Source organism: Triticum aestivum, chromosome 1D, assembly GCF_018294505.1.
Source record: "Triticum aestivum cultivar Chinese Spring chromosome 1D, IWGSC CS RefSeq v2.1, whole genome shotgun sequence".
NCBI classification, from domain to species: domain Eukaryota; kingdom Viridiplantae; phylum Streptophyta; class Magnoliopsida; order Poales; family Poaceae; genus Triticum; species Triticum aestivum.
Window position 1 is genome coordinate 208,548,098 of NC_057796.1, and position 14,937 is coordinate 208,563,034.

Genomic DNA, 14,937 nt, shown 5'->3' on the forward strand with positions numbered 1-14,937 from the left:
CGTCGCCAGATCCTTTGGGTGTGTCAACCATGTACACGTCGTACGAAGAGGTAGCCGTCCGACGTCCGGTGAATGGCGAGTCTTGGCCTTTCTCCTTATCGGCATCGTCATCCATACAGTCGATGTCTTCGGAGCCATAGTCAAGCACGTCGGTTAAGTCATCGACGGTGGCTATGAAGTGGGTGCCGGGTGGGAAGCAAAATTCTTCGTCATCCGTCTCTAGCTCGAACCGGACGTAGTTCAGCTGTGAGTCCTTCTCCAAGGACAAATTATTTAAAGATTTTAGCACGTCACCAAAGGTGAGTGCTGGAAAATGTCAGCAGCGCTGAACTCGAAGATCGATAACGCGGTGTCCGCGGGCGTACACAGTCCGGAACTTATAGCCGGAGACAAGTCCAAAGTTCCGTTAAAGCGAATATTGCAGGGCGTTGAGTCCGTGTGCGGCTCCAACGCCGCGGACTCTGCGGCTTCGGATGGCACGATCTGCTTTGGCTCTAAGGCCGTTGCAGCAACAGGAACCATCTCCGGAGTGTGATCCGATGATAGATTTAAGTCACATTTATCGGGGTGAGGGGGAGCGATCTCCGCGGGCCCGAATCCCTTGAAGATCAAGTCTCCACGGATATCCGCGATGTGGTTCAAGCTTCCGAATCTGACCTGATGGCCAGGGGCATAGCTGTCGATCTGCTCCAGATGGCCGAGCGAGTTGGCCCGCAGTACGAAGCCGCCGAATACGAAGGTCTGTCCGGGGAGGAAGGTTTCTCCCTAGACAACGTCATTACTGACGATCGAAGGGGCCATCGAGCCCTTTGCCGACGGCACAGTGGAACTCTCAATGAAAGCACCAATGTCAGTGTCAAAACCGGCGGATCTCGGGTAGGGGGTCCCGAACTGTGCGTCTAGGATCGATGGTAACAGGAGACGGGGGACACGATGTTTACCCAGGTTCGGGCCCTCTGTATGGAGGTAATACCCTACTTCCTGCTTGATTGATCTTGATGAATATGAGTGTTACAAGAGTTGATCTACCACGAGATCGTAATGGCTAAACCCTAGAAGTCTAGCCTATGTGTATATGGTACATAAATGTCCCCTATCCGGACTATGGTCTCCGGTTTATATAGACACCGGAGAGATGTAGGGTTACATGGGGTCGGTTACATAAGAAGGAATATTCATAGTTGGTCGCCTAGCTTGCCTTCTACGCCAAGGAAAGTCCAATCCGGACACGGATATAGTCTTCGGCCTTCGTATCTTCACAGCCCATCAGTCCGGCCCAATGAATAACAGGCCGGACGCCCGAGGACCCCTTAGTCCAGGACTCCCTCACCCACCATGTGGGTTAAAAGTAGAAGGGCGGTGACATCTTGCACGATCATGTAAGCATGGTATGTCAGAAGATAGTCTGTCGGTTATGTCGGCAACAACATCGGTACCAAGGGCAAGGGACAAAGAGTACCATTTTCCTGCTCGTCGAACGAGGCTGAACAATTGGCAAAGTTCTCGTCCATCGGTGGCTACCGGAATGTCATCAACAATAGTAACAGGGTCTTACCGACACGATTGTATACCAAGGTGTTTACATAAGCAGAAGAATGTTACTTCTTAGATCATGTAGATCACCAGAAAGGTTAAACAAAATAATGTAAAGGAAAAGGTGGTCATCGGATTAAATAGAACAATGGAAAGGAAAATGTGTTTAAACACATATTTCAGGGGTATACTGATTGTGGCTTGAAGCAACGTCGGTATTTCCCCAAAGAGGAAGGGATGATGCAGCACAGCGGTGGTAGGTATTTCCCTCGGTTATGAGACCAAGGTTATCGAACCAGTAGGAGAACCAAGCAACACAACGTAAACAACACATGCACACAAATAACAAATAATCACAACCCGACGTGTAAAAGGGGTTGTCAATCCCTTTCGGGTAGCGGCGCCTCAAGATAGATAAACGAACGTGAAATAAATTATAGTAGATTGATAGATCGAACGCCAAATAAAGTAAATAATAATAAAATGCAACAAGGTATATTTGTATTTTTGGTTTAATAGATCTGAAAATAAATGCAAAGGAGAAGTAGATCGCAAAGGCAAATAATATGAGAAAGAGATCCGAGGGCCGTAGGTTTCACTAGTGGTTTCTCTCGAGAAAAATAGCAAATGATTGGGTAAACAAATTACTGTTGAGCAATTGATAGAACTTCAAATAATCATGGCGATATCCGGACAATGATCATTATATAGGCATCACGTCCAAGATTAGTAGACCGACTCCTGCCTGCATCTACAACTATTACTCCACACATCAACCGCTATCCAGCATGCATCTAGTGTATTAAGTTAATGGAGAAACGGAGTAATGCAATAAGAACGATGACATGATGTAGACAAGATCTATCTATGTAGAGATAGACCCCATCGTTTTATCCTTAGTAGCAACGATACATACGTGACGGTTCCCCTTCTGTCACTGGGATCAAGCACCATAATATCGAACCCACTACAAAGCACCTCTTCCCATTGCTAGATAAATAGATCAAGTTTGCCAAACAAAACCCAAATATCGGAGAACGAGGCTATAAGCAATCATGCATATAAGAGATCAAAGAAACTCAAATAACTTTCATGGATATAAAAAGATAGACCAGATCATAAACTAAAAGTTCATCGGATCCCAACAAACACACTGCAAAAAGAGTTACATCATATGGATCTCCAAGAGACCATTGTATTGAGAATTCAGCGAGAGAGAGAAAGCCATCTAGCTACTAACTACGGACCCGAAGGTCTACAAAGAACTACTCACGCCTCATCGGGGAGGCACCAATGGAAGTGGTGAACCCCTCTGTGCTGGTGTCTAGATTGGATCTGGTGGTTCTAGACTCTGCGGCGGCTGGAACTGATTTTCGTCGGCACCCCTAGGGTTTCTGGAATATTTGGTTATTTATAGAGCAAAGAGGCGGTCCGGGGGGCGCCCGAGGTGGGCACAACCCACCAGGGCGCGCCTAGGCCTCCTGGTGCGCCCTGGTGGGTTGTGCTCCCCTCGGAGCACCCCCCAGGCGCAGCCTTGGCCCATTAGGTGTCTTCTGGTCCAAAAAAATTCTCCGTGAAGTTTTGTTGCATTTGGCTTCCATTTGGTATTGATTTCCTGTGATGTAAAAAACATGCAGAAAACAACAACTAGCACTTGGCACTATGTCAATAGGTTAGTACCAAAAAATGATATAAAATGACTATAGAATGATTATAAACATCCAAGATTGATAATATAACCGCAATGTCGTGGAATTGTCACGGCAGATGTCCTCGAGCTAGGACTTAGTCGTGGAGCCATCGCAGCTAGGAAGCTTGAAGGGGTTAATGCGGGACAAGGAACACGAGGGTTTATACTGGTTCGGCCCCTTACGGTGAAGGTAAAAGCCTACGTCCAGTTTGAGGTGGTATTGATTATGGTCTCGATAACCAGGGAGCTAAAACCGCTATGCCTGGCTCTCGATGAGATTGTACTTGTCCCTAAACCGCTGCCGGGTCGTCCCTTTATATAGGGAGGCTGACGCCCAGCAGCTCTCAGAGTCCCGGCCGGCTCATAAGAGTGTCCGGCTCGGACTCTCAACTATTCTTGCCTTACACTACAAGTTCTACCATAATAATGATTGTAACTACGGGCCTTAAGCCATATCCGGGTCTTAAGCCCATCTTTGGCCCACCGTCTTCAAGATTGGCGCCGGGCTTCTGGTAATGACCATATGACTAACTCGGCCCCTCCTGGCGGGTGACTCTAAGGTCTATATCCTCAACATTAGGCCCCAGATTGATTTGAGCCGGCTCATGTCAATCTTCCATTCCTTCGACAGAAAACCTCCGGCTTACAATTGTGTGAAGGCCATAACCCGGCGTGACGTCATCCTCTGGACTCCGGATAATCCGCCGTGACGTCATCTTCCATTAAGCCCGTTTTTTACTCCGCCAGATCCGCAACGGATCTTTTTCTTTACTGTCATCCCGAAAATCGAGGCGTTTCGTGGGGAGATAACCACGCCGTGGACTCCTTGAATCTCGCTCCTACTTATGAACTTGCCTTATAAATAGGCCGGCCCGACGGGCTCTCAGCCACTTCTCTCTCCATCTTCTTCCTCGTGCCACTGCTCCTCTGCCCGAGCTCTGCTACTGCCGCCGCCGTCGCGCCCCCGGTCTTTGTCAACCTTGGCCGCTGCATCACCCTGACTCGGACCAGACAAACGGCGGCAACCTCCGCTCTTCTCCAGCTCCGGTGAGTCTCCGCTACTCCATAGGGCAGATCCGTACTAGGGCTCGAGTAGTTCATCCGTGTTCTTCGTAGTTCATCACGGGCCTCAGTAGATTTGAATTTTGCTTCCCCTTTTTGATCTTAGCTCTGTATAGGCTTACTGCGGTAGACGTTGAGGACCCATTTTACATGCAAGTAGCTCTCTTTTTACTGCATAAAAACCTTGTTCGAGCCCAAGAACTTCTCCAGCGTCTGTTTCTAGGTCTAGAAACTTTTCTTTTGCCCGACTATTTTGATCCAAAAATTTTACTGCGATGTGTGAAACCTGTTTTACCACACTTAGTAAAAATTGCAATCCTTGAATCTCGGCGGTTTACAGTTCCGGTTTAAAGAAACCCCGCGCCATAGAACTTTCCGGCTTAAAGAAAACCATGCGCCATAAAATTTCCGGCTTAGCTGTGATAAAGCCTGTAGACAATCAAATTATTCTCAATCCCTCGGCGGCTTAAATAGCCCGATGCACTTAAGTGTATACCATTAGTCCCCTTGTAAGCCGCCACCTTGATATTGAACTGTAGATTGCTTCCGGCTCATAATTAACCCGGACGTTTTTCCTTTTATCATAGACTGCCGACTTTCACCATGCCTCCCAAAGCTCCCATTACTTGCAACTGGATGAGGTCCAATGTCACCAATGAGACCCTAGCAGATTTTGTCAAGTCCGGATATCTGCCCAAGAAGGACGTCATGTCCTACCGTGCCCCTGACCCGTCAGAAGAGAGACCACAGCCAAAGGATGGGGAGGTAGTGATTTTTGCGGATCATATGAGCCGGGGCTTCGCACCGCCCGGTTCAAAGTTTTTCAGAGACGTTCTGAACTTCTTCGATCTGCGGCCTCAGGACATAGGACCCAACTCAGTGTCCAACATCTGCAACTTCGAAGTGTTCTGCGAGGTTTACCTTGGAGAAGAACCTAGTCTGCTGCTCTTCAGAGAGCTTTTTTACTTAAAACGTCAGAATGAGTGCGCCAATGGACCAAGTCTAGAGCTAGGTGGCATCTCCATTCAACGGCGAAGAGACTGTCTTTTCCCTTATGCCAAGCCGCCGAGCCACCCAAAGGCCTGGAACATGACTTGGTTCTATTGCCAAGATACGTCACCGGCTGATGAAAGTCCGCTGCCCGGCTTTCGTCCATCACGTCTGGAGTCAACACACCCATTGTCAGACAAACTGACTCCGGCGGAGTGCCAGCCTCTGCTCCCCACCATCAACAAGATCAAGGCTCTCCTGGGCAATGGTCTGAATGGAATCGATCTGGTCCGGGTCTGGATCTCATGGCGGGTGATCCCATTGAGCCGCCGCCCCGGCTTAATGTGTGAGTACACGGGCCGAAAAGACGACCCTCAGAGACACAGCCGCAATGATCTTCCTGAAGACGTTGCAGAGGAGATGACCAAGGCTCTCTTGAACGAGAGCCTGGCAGACTGTGGAAGGACCGGGTTAACCCCCTTCTGCAAGACCAACCCAGCCCCAGCGGTAAGCCGCTGATCTGAACATCTTATCTGTACATGACTTTCATCTGAATTGTTTTAAGAAAACCTCATTGCATTTTTCAGGCTGATGATAAGTTTTGGCGGGTCAAATACGACCATGAGGCGGCCAAGAAGGCCAGGAAGGCGAAGAAAGCCGCCAAGAAAGCCGCCCCTCGCAAGAAAGGAAGCAGGCCTACTGCTTCAGAGCTGATGCAATTAAGCGACAGCTCCGAGTCAGAGGTAACCCCTGAGCCTTTAAGCCCTTGCTGTATTTGTTGTTTGTTGCTGTCCGCCTTATCAATACGTGCTCATTGACAGGATGACACCGGCACAAGTAACCCGGTGGTTGAAGAGGTAATGTCACTTTCCTCCGACTCGGAGCCCTTGCCAAAGCTGAAAGTCCGAAGGGTAACCCGGAAAGTAAGCTTTTCACATCCTTTAGCTTATCAACATCCTCAATTTATTTTGAAGCGACAGGTTCATGAGAGCCGGCGTCACACCCGGACCAACAAGGACACCAACCTCTCCTCCGGGTTACCTGACACATCAAGGAAGCGCCGAACTGAGGTTTTTTCCCACTTGTACCCTTTTCATCCGTTGGCGGGTGTTATCCGTCAGCCACTCAATTCTTCTGACTCAAATTATCAGGAGACCTCCCCCTCTTCGGGCGACTCTATGCAGTCGAGTCTTCCGGCTTTCAAGACCGCGCCCGGGTAATGACAACCATCTCATATTATACTTGTCTGTACTTACTCTTTTTGTGCTTAACGTTTCTGTCCTTTCAGTGCCCAGGAAAAGCTCACTAAGAGAGTGAAGAAGACCAAGTCAGCCGGAGTGCCGGATTTACCTGAACCGGAGGTGACGGCTCAAGAACCGCCAGCTGCCTCCGCCCCCGAAGCCACCATTCCAACCGACAAGGCACCTGAGGCCGCTGCCCCAACTACCAAGGCAACTACAGAAGCTTCTGTTAACCCGGAGGCCTCCAGCTCGGCTCCACCAGTAGACGACCCAGACGTGGTAATCACCCGGACGGAGTTCGTTGAGCCGGGGAGACCTACCGTGCTGGCCAAGTGCTCCGCTAAGGGGGAGTTGCTGCAGCCCCACCGGGTGAACCTTGACCTCTCCGACTACACCAACATGAGCATTGGAGAGCTCGTCTCTGGCTACATCAGCCAAGTGCACAAGAGCCGGGACGCAGAGGTTTCCATGGTGAACCAGATCCAGCGGAAATCTGAGGTATCATTCTGCTGTCCTCTTACTTACTGCATAGCTACCTTTACCATGCTAGCCCCCAAGTCAACAACTTATGATTGAATATGTTGTAGACTTAGGTTCCGGCTTACTCTATTGAGCCGGCAGTTTGTAGATAGAGACGTTCAATATGCATTAGCCCCCAAGTGCCAAGTGTCTTTGCTTGGAAAACACTTGGGACTTATATAGTAACTGTTCATGCCATAACCCGGAAATTTATACAGGCTGCTGGCAAGAAGCTTGAGGCTGACCTTGTTGATGTCAAGAGCCGACTGAAGATGCTAGAGATGGAGACCCGTAAGGCAAACGCCAAGTTCGTGTCCAGCATCGCCGCGCAAGAAAACCTGAAGACGGAGTTCGACGCTGAGCGGAAGGCGTGGGCCGAAGAAAAGGCCGCATTGGTGAACCGGGCTGAACAGGCGGAGAAGGCTCTCTCCGAGAAGACCGCCGAGCTCTCCGGCCTAAAGCGCCAAGTGTCCCAGATGGTGGCCGCAATCTTCGGTAAGTCGTCGCGCCGGCTTTCATCAAGTTTTATATCTCATAATTTCATCCTTGTCGGCGGCTTATCTGACTCTGTTAAACAGGTCCCAGAAGTGCCAACCTCAACCAGAGCGTGGTAACCAAGCTGAAGGCCGTGTATACCCTGGTGGAGCAGCTCTACACCGGGTCACAGCGTGCCTTAGCTGTGGTGGCCCTATCCAACGAGGTGCCGACTCACCTAGCAGAAGTCCTGCGCCGGCTCGCCGTTCTGCCTCAGCGGATCCAAGAGCTGCGACGGGCCTCTGCGAGAGCCGGAGCAATCGCTGCGCTGAGCCGGGCCAAGGCGTTCCTGCCGGAGTTAGACCCGGCGGACATCGCCCTTGGCTATCCAAGCCTGAAGGAAGACGGCTCAGCTTTCGATCAGAAGGACTTTGCAGCTTGCGTGAAGGCTGTACGCCCGGTGGCCACCCTTATCGAGAACGACACAGATCTGACCAAGTACCAGCCGGGTTACAATGCGGAGAATCCGAGGATTCCAACCCCTCATTATGAAGCCCTCAACTTGATCCCGCCGGCGCGTCAGCACACTTTCGCCCCGGAGATTGACCCGGCCGGGTTAATTGACGAGGAAGCCCAATTCGAAGCTCTCAGCGGCATCGACTGGAAGTCATCAACCTTCCAGGTCTTGGGATCAGCCGGAGGAGAAGATAGGAACGAGCCAGAGACTTCAACTCAGCAAGCGTCATAACTCGGCTGGCGGTTTACCAAACAATGCTCCACCCTTTCAGACTTGATGAGTTTTGTAATAGAGTAGGTGCAACAGTTTATCTCTGCCGTGCCATCGTGCACGTATTGAATGCTAAAGTCTTTTGAAGTTGTCTCTTTGATGTTTCTCCGGGTCAGAATCAATCCTTTGTTTTTCTTAACCTCGAAAGAGGTGCCCTTAATTATCCTGCATAGAAGGGCAAATCACAAGTCTCGAGGCGGCTTACCGCCCTGAGAATCAGAAGTTTTTAGATAACCCAGAATATGAATCAAAAAGAACTTGTCTTCAATGATATCCTGAATACAGCCGTAAAAACATACTTAACGGCCTGCAAGCATACTTCCGGTTTAGATAACCCGGATAAGAAGGTTGGTACCGCAACTTCGGTTTACCTGTCTTATAACACCCATTGCGTTCAGCCATACTGTAAACCAAAGTTAAGCCGGCAAAATGAGACCTGGCCGTACATACTTGGAAATAATCAAACGGAACTTTGCTATAAGGCAAAGGAACTTAGGGGCTTCCGGTTCGAATACGACCAGAGACCCGGCCCAAAGGGGTTAAGCTAAGATTCGGATACGATCATATAGCTCCCAGTGGGTGTGGCGATGCCAATCAAAAGGGTACCGACAACTATGTTCACTTTGGTTCGAATACGACCCATGTTTGAACAGGAAGCCCCCAAGTGATTTTAAGAATTGTTTAACGACGCTGATTCGAATACGATCCACGTCGGTTCCCAAAGGGGTTAAACTATGATTCAAATATGATCAAAGAAAACCTCCCAATGAGCTCGGCACTTTGCCAATCAAATGGGTATCGACAGCTATGTTCTCTTTGGTTCGAATACGACCCATGTTTGAACAGGAAGCCCCCAAGTGACCTTATTACCTTCGGCTAGATTCGAATACGATCATAAGCCGGATCCTCCTTCAAGTTATCATGTTAATCTTGCAATGAAAACAACACGTGCACATTTGGAGGAGAAAAAAGGACAGAGGTCCTGCTTTATTGCTTATCATAATATATACATGGCTGAAAGAAATATGTACATTATGAGAGCCGGTGGCTCAAGTGTAGTAAGGCCGAAGCTGAGCTATGTTCCACGGCCGACGGGTCTCTTCCTCCGACTTACGTGAATCTTTGTGTTGCCGAATGTCAATGAGGTAATATGACCCGTTGCGCAAGTTCTTACTGACCACAAAGGGCCCTTCCCAAGGCGGGGATAACTTGTGTGCATCTATTTGATCCTGGATGAGCCGGAGCACGAGATCGCCTTCCTGGAAGACTCGGGATTTAACCCGGCGGCTATGATAACGGCGCAGGTCTTGTTGGTAAATCGCTGAACGGGTTGCTGCCACATCACGCTGTCCGTCCAACAAGTCAAGAGCATCTTGGCGCGCCTGTTCATTATCCGCCTCAACATAAGCCGCCACTCGAGGTGAGTCATGACGGATGTCACTGGGGAGGACTGCTTCCGCCCTGTAAACCATGAAGAAAGGCGTGAAGCCTGTAGATCTGTTAGGAGTAGTGTTGATGCTCCATAACACGGAGGGCAACTCCTCCACCCAACAACCCGGCGTCCGTTGCAAAGGGACCAAAAGCCGGGGCTTGATGCCCTTCAGAATCTCCTGATTAGCTCTCTCAGCTTGACCATTGGATTGAGGATGAGCCACTGAGGAAACATCAAGTCGGATATGCTCTCGTTGACAAAACTCTTCCATGGCGCCTTTGGAGAGATTGGTGCCATTGTCAGTTATAATGCTGTGCGGAAAGCCAAAGCGGAAAATCACCTTTTTCATAAATTGAACCGCCGTGGCTGCATCGCACTTGCTAACTGGCTCAGCTTCCACCCACTTTGTGAATTTGTCAACTGCCACCAAGAGGTGGGTCTTCTTATCTTTGGACCTCTTAAAAGGCCCAACCATATCAAGCCCCCAGACCGCAAAGGGCCAAGTGATTGGGATCATCCTCAGCTCCTGAGCCGGCACGTGAGCCCGTCGAGAAAACCTCTGGCAACCATCACATTTACTGACCAAGTCCTCTGCATCAGCATGCGCCGTCAGCCGATAAAAACCATGGCGAAAAGCCTTGGCCACAAGAGACTTTGAGCCGGCGTGATGGCCACAATCCCCTTCGTGAATCTCACGCAAGATCTCTTGACCTTCCTCAGGGGAGACACAACGCTGAAACGCCCCTGTAACACTGCGATGATACAACTCGCCATCGATAACGATCATTGACTTAGCTCGCCGGGTTACTTGCCTGGCCAAAGTTTCATCCTCAGGCAACTCGCCCCGGGTCATGTAAGCCAGATATGGCATTGTCCAGTCTGGTATGATATGGAGAGCCGCCACCAGTCGTGCCTCCGGGTCAGGGACAGCCAAGTCTTCCTCTGTAGGAAACTTAATAGAAGGGCTATACAGGACGTCCAGGAAAGTGTTAGGCGGCACCGGTTTTCACTGAGAGCCCAGCCGACTTAAAGCATCCGCCGCCTCGTTCTTCCTGCGATCGATGTGTTCCACTTGGTAACCCTGAAAGTGCCCAGCAATGGCATCAACCTCGCGGCGATAAGCCGCCATGAGAGGGTCCTTGGAATCCCACTTTCCTGATACTTGTTGAGCCACCAAGTCTGAGTCGCCGAAGCACCTTACCCGGCTTAAGCTCATCCCTTTAGCCATCCGAAGACCATGGAGCAAGGCCTCGTACTCAGCCGCGTTGTTAGTGCAAGGAAACAGCAACTGTAGCACATAATGGAACTTGTCACCCTTAGGGGAAGCCAATACAACTCCAGCTCCCGAGCCCTCCAACTGCCTGGACCCATCGAAGTGAATAGTCCAATATGTGTTATCCGGCTTTTGCTCGGGCACTTGTGACTCTGTCCAATCATTTATGAAATCCACCAGGGCCTGAGATTTAACAGCAGTGCGTGGCACATATTTGAGACCATGAGGTCCGAGCTCGATAGCCCACTTAGCCACTCTCCCTGTGGCCTCTCTGTTTTGAATGATATCACCAAGAGGGGCAGAACTGACCACAGTGATGGGATGACCCTGAAAATAATGCTTAAGTTTCCGGCTCGCCATGAACACACCATGAACAAGCTTCTGCCAATGCGGATATCGCTGCTTGGACTCAATGAGTACTTCGCTGACATAATAAACCGGCCGCTGAACCGGATGCTCCTTACCCTCCTCCTTGCGCTCCACAACCATAGCCACACTGACGGCTCTTGTGTTCGCCGCCACATATAATAATAAGGGCTCCTTATCAACCGGAGCAGCCAGGACTGGAGGCTCTGCCAGCTGCTTCTTCAAATCCTCAAAGGCAGTATTAGCTGCATCATTCCAGACAAAGTTATCAGTTTTCTTCATCAACTGATATAATGGCATGGCTTTCTCACCCAAACGGCTTATAAACCGGCTTAAAGCAGCGATGCGACCCGCCAAGCGCTGAACGTCATTTAAACACGCCGGCTTAGCCAAGGAGGTGATGGCCTTGATCTTCTCCGGGTTAGCTTCAATGCCTCTGTCAGAAACCAAAAAACCCAAGAGTTTGCCTGCAGGAACACCAAAGACACACTTGGCTGGGTTAAGCATCATCTTGTAGACCCGGAGATTATCAAAGGTTTCTCCCAAATCATCTATTAGGGTTTCCTCCTTTATGGATTTAACCACAATGTCGTCCACATAAGCATGAACATTACGCCCAATCTGTTTATGAAGACAGTTCTGTACGCAACGCTGATAAGTCGCATGTGCACACTTGAGTCCAAAGGGCATGGATACATAGCAGAAGGCTCCAAAGGGAGTGATGAACACCGTCTTCTCCTGGTCCTTAACTGCCATTTTAATCTAATGATATCCGGAATAAGCATCCAGGAAACTTAAGCGCGCACAACCGGCCGTAGCATCAATAATTTGATCAATACGGGGAAGGGCAAAAGGATCAGCCGGACACGCCTTATTTAAGTCCGTGTAGTCCACACACATCCGCCAAGTGCCGTTCTTCTTGAGTACGAGCACCGGGTTAGCCAACCACTCTGGGTGAAAGACTTCAACAATAAACCCGGCCGCCAAGAGCCGGGCCACCTCTTCACCAATAGCTTTCCGCCTCTCTTCATTAAACCGCCGAAGGAACTGCCTGACCGGCTTAAATTTCGGATCAACATTGAGAGTGTGCTCAGCGAGCTCTCTAGGTACACCTGGCATGTCAGAAGGTTTCCATGCGAAGATGTCCCTATTCTCATGGATGAACTCGATGAGCGCGCCTTCCTATTTTGGATCCAGATTGGCACTGATGCTAAATTGCTGAGATGAGTCTCCTGGAACGAAATCAACAAGTTTAGTCTCATCAGCTGACTTAAATTTCATCGCCGGCTCATGCTCCGTAGTCAGCTTTTTCAGAGAGGTCATATCAGTTGGGTCAACATTGTCCTTGTAAAACTTCAACTCCTCTGTTGCACAAACAGATTCTGCATAAGCTGCATCGCCTTCCTCACACTCCAGGGCCACTTTCCGGCTGCCATGAACTGTAATGGTCCCGTTGTGACCCGGCATCTTGAGCTGTAAGTACACATAACACGGCCGAGCCATGAACTTGGCGTAAGCCGGCCGCCCAAATATAGCATGGTCCGGGCTTCTTATCTTAACCACCTCAAAGGTCAATTTCTCCACCCTGTAGTTGTTCTCATCTCCAAAGGCTACTTCCAATTCTAGCCGACTGGATAAGCCGACTTACCAGGTACCACACCATGGAAGATAGTGTTTGACTGGCTGAGGTTTTTATCAACCAACCCCATACGGCGAGAAGTCTCATAATAGGGGATGTTGATGCTGCTGCCTCCATCCATGAGCACCTTTGTGAACTTATATCCTCCCACTTGAGGAGCCACCACTAAGGCCAGGTGGCCCGGGTTATCCACCCGGGGAGGGTGATCCTCCCTACTCCACACTATAGGCTGCTCAGACCACCGCAAGTAGCGTGGGACCGCCGGCTCAACAACATTCACTGCCCTCTTGTGAAGCTTCTGATCTCGCTTACACAGACTGGTGGTAAACACATGATACTGTCCACCGCTAAGCTGCTTTGGATTGGTCTGATAACCCCCCTGCTGCTGTTGATGACCCTGGCCAGACTGGTGATTAAAGCCCCCTTGACCGCTCTGAGGATTAGAATTTGAGCCGCCGCCCGGGCCATGAAAGCCGCCGGCGCCTGAGCCGCCGCCCGGGCCATTGTAATTCTTAAAGGCCTTCATGATTGCACAATCCTTCCACAGATGAGTCGCTGGCTTCTCTCTAGAGCCATGCCTTGGATAAGGCTCATTCAACAGCTACTCCAGCGTCGGACCTGACCCGCCACCTCGGGGAGGGGGCCTCCCCTTACGTCGCTGGTTATTCCCTTGTGAGCTGGCGTTGGCCACAAACTCTAGGCTGCCGTCGGCCTTGCGCTTGCCTCCTCCTTGGTTCCCCGGGTTATGCTGAAGACCCTTGCCGTTGCCATTCTTCTTTCCCTTCCCTGTCCTTTCATCATCTGAAGGGGGATCCTTGGTACCATCAGAATCGGCGTACTTGACAAGAGCCGCCATTAGTGTACCCATATCACTGCAGTCGCGCTTAAGCCGCCCGAGTTTCATCTTCAGGGGCACAAAACGACAATTCTGCTCCAGCATTAAGACTGCAGAGCCGGCATCCATCTTGTCTGACGAATGTATGATCTCCTTAACCCGGCGAACCCAATGCGTCGTGGATTCACCCTCCTGCTGCTTACAGTTAGTCAAATCCACAATTGACATCGACTGCCTACAGGTATCCTTGAAGTTTTGGATGAACCGGGCTTTCAGCTTAGCCCAAGACCCGATGGAGTTCGGTGGTAGCCCTTTCAACCAAGTGCGGGCAGTCCCATCCAACATCATGGTGAAGTACTTGGCCATTGCTGCCTCACTGACCTCCAGTAGTTCCATGGCCATCTCGTAACTCTCGATCCAGGCTGCGGGTTGTAAGTCAGATGTGTAATTAGGCACCTTCCTAGGGCCCTTGAAGTCCTTAGGTAGACATTCGTTACGGATAGCTGGCACTAAACAAGGGACACCCCCGGTCCTGGTAGGGATACCCACGTCGACGGAAGTCGTCGGATAAGCCGGGGGGGGGTCTGGTAAGCCGTCAATTGAGGCACTTGCTCCGCCTCTTGCCGCGCTCTGTCCTGGTCTGTTGCGTGAAAGGCTCCATTATGAGTCGGGCCGTGGCCAGGGGGCGGGTCATGGCGTCGGACGTTACTTGAGCCGGTTGCTGAGACCATGTGCCGGCTGTAACTCGGGCTCTGGCCTGGACGAGGGGTCGAGTGGATCCTGTCCCGGCTGTAGGAGTACGCCTCTTGCTGCGCCAGTGCTGTCTGAAGGAGTTCCCTGACTCGGCGGGTTTCAATAGCCGTCGGAGAGTCGCCGTCAACTGGGAGAGCCGCCAGCCGTGCTGCCGCAACGACCATGTTCTCCAGCGGGTTATTATAATGACCCGGGGGTATTGGCACGTACTGAGGCGGGGCAGGGGGCACCTGGGGAGGCCCCATCACTCGTGGCTGAATAGGGGCTCCAGACCCGGGCACTATGACCCCTGGCGGGTTACTAGACCCTGCACCTGGCGTGTTGAAGAGGTTGCGTGGATCGT